The 2,773-nt window shown below is 40.2% G+C and overlaps 1 pseudogene; it reads left to right on the top strand.

The window, feature by feature from the left end:
* The first annotated feature begins 151 nt into the window (after nucleotides 1-151).
* LOC101638295 lies at nucleotides 152-2,043 on the top strand (annotated as a pseudogene).
* The last annotated feature ends 730 nt before the right edge of the window (nucleotides 2,044-2,773 follow it).

Raw genomic sequence — 2,773 nt, 5'->3', positions numbered from 1 at the left:
TGTAAGATAAGATAAAATAATAATTTATAAATTATTAAGGGTTCATGAGGGAGGGGGGAGCAGGGAGAGGGGGAAAGGAAAATGAGGAGCTGATTCCAGGAACCCAAGCAGAAAGCGAATTTTGAGAATGATGAGGGCAATGAATGTACCAGAATTTTTTAAAGGAAAAATAAAATCCTCTCCTTGGCACATATGTCTCTGCCCAGTCTTTCCTTGAAAATCAGTGTGGTTATTTAGATGCATCTAGTACTTTACATTCCTCTTGCTTATACAGACAACAGCCCAGAACTCTTCCAACCATTTGTTCAGATCTTCAGCACTGGCCGCTCTCAGGATTTTCAGATGTAGAAATCACGAACATGACAGCTATAGTCCACCTCTGAGTGACTAGCAGAAACACCGCAGATAGCACCATCATTTGTCAAGGGGTTTCTTTTATGGGACAGAGAATCAGATGTTGAAAGTTCAGATAAACTCATGAAAAGTAAAACCATCCCCAAAGCTCACCTACCTGCATTTAAAACTGGTTTTGCAGAGGGCTTTCTGAAAGCTTAGGCATTGACGCAAAACCCCAATCATGCTCTCAGGCAAACTCAGCTGATTCTCCTTGTTCTGATGCTGCTTGGCATTTATGGGTTCAAAATAATAATAATAAATTTATCAGTCTGTTTCTGGACAACCACAGGGTTTGATGCTGCAGTAGATCCTGTCCAAATGAAAAATGCAACCTTTGAACATGTTAAAGGAGTGGAGGAAGTTAAATGAGAATTACTAGAAGGTGTGGAATTCTTGAAAAATCCACAAAAATTTACTGTGCTTGGAGGTAAACTTCCAAAAAGAATTCTTTTAGTTGGACCACCAGGGACAGAAGAGACACGTCCTGCGGGAGCTGTGGCAGCTGATGTTCCTTTCTATTACGTTCAGGACCAGACTTTGATGAGCTGTGTGTGGGTGTGGGAGCCAGCTGCTTTAGAAATCTTTTCAGGGAAGCGAAAGCAAAGGCACCTTCTGGTATATTTACCGATGAGTCAAGTTCTGTTGGTGGGAAGAGAATTGATGCTCCAATGCATCTATAGTCAAGGCAGACAGCCTATAAAGGAACTTCTTTCTGAAATGGATGGTTTCAAACCCAATGGAGGTGGTAGCGTCATAGGAGCTATACATTTCCCAGAGGCCATAAGTCAACCTGGTCATTTTGGCATGCAAGTGACAGTTCCCACATCAGATGTGAAAGGTCAAACTGAAAATCTGAAATAGTATCTCAGTAAAATAGCATTTGATCAGTCTCTTGATCAAGAAATCAGAGCCCAAGGTGCTGTTAACTTTTCTGGAGCAGAATTGGAGAGTCTTGTGAACTAAGGCTCATTAAAGGCAGCTGTTGATAGAAAAAAAATGGTTACTATGAAGAGGGTAGCCTTTTCCAGAGATGAAATTCTAATGGGTTCTGAGCATAGAAGTGTGGACATTGCTAACATAAACAAAACCATCACTGAATATCATGCATCTGGCTATGCTATTATTGCATATTATGCGAAAGATGCAATGCCTATCAACGGAGATGCAATCATGCCACAAGGCCCAGTACTTGGACACATGTCCCTGTTGCCTGACTGAAATGCCCTTCCTTCATTTCACATGGAATGAAAGAAGCACTCGGCTGCTTGCACAGATGGGAGCCAGTATGGAAGAGTGGCAGAGGAGCAGACATTTGGAATTGACCATATCACAACCGGGGTTTCCAGTGATGCTGATAACACAACTAAAATAGCAAAACAAATGGTTAGCAGCTAATTGGGAATGGGTGAAAAGTTTGGGGTTATGACCTGCAATGAGACAGGAAAAGTGTGTCCAGAAACGCAATCTGCTTCTGAAGAAGGAATATATGTAAGGATACTTCTAAGGAACTCATATGAACTAGCAAAGCATAGCTGAACTCATGCAAAAGAGTGTAAGAATCCAGCAGAAGCTTTACCGACCTATGCGGCTTTGGATGCCAAAGCGATTCAAATTGTTCTTAAGGGGAGGACATTGGAAGGGAGATGATAAGTGTCCCAACAGGGATGCATATCCGCTGCTATTGCAAAAGCTTAAGTAGCATTGCCGTCGTCTCCTTAGGGAATGCTTTGCAACCCTTCTTAGTGAGATCAAGGATGTGAAACACTGTGTCCGTCCTTTGTCACATCTATCCACTTGCGGCCGTTCTCATGATGGCACTGAGAGCAAATTGATAATGCATTGCACATGTGTTCAAGAAAATAAAGCAAGGACGATCAGGATTGAAAAAATAAAAATAAATAAATTCTACGTTTGGGAGTGATGTTGCCTCATAGCCTTAATTTATTGTACTTCCCACAGTCCTTGTAGTAAGATCAAGGCTATTCTAATCATCAAGAGTACTGGTTGGAATTTTTTTCCTTACTAAATATACAAGTCAAGATTGACTAGATGATGCTAACAACTAACCTTCAGAACAACACTGGCTTAAATACTACACACACACACACACACAATGTTGTTCTTTAATAGAATAATTGCCAGGGGCCGGTGTCTACCCTTGTGTACACAGATAACTTTTGCTTGTATAGTAGAAAAAGCCAGCTAAATTATGGACCTATGCCTTTTAGAACTTCAAACTTTGTTGATCCTTCTATTTTTTTTAATTAATTTATGCTTTTTATCTTCATTATTTCTTTCACCACCTTTGAGATTATTATTCCTTTACTTTTCTAATATCTTGAAATGGATGTTCAGTTTATTAATTTTTAACCTTTCT

The sequence above is a fragment of the Echinops telfairi genome, unplaced genomic scaffold, assembly GCF_000313985.2.
Source record: "Echinops telfairi isolate 266 unplaced genomic scaffold, ASM31398v2 ScPeMD7_1713;HRSCAF=2227, whole genome shotgun sequence".
Taxonomy (NCBI): Eukaryota; Metazoa; Chordata; class Mammalia; order Afrosoricida; family Tenrecidae; genus Echinops; species Echinops telfairi.
This window is presented reverse-complemented; position numbering and strand designations above follow the sequence as displayed.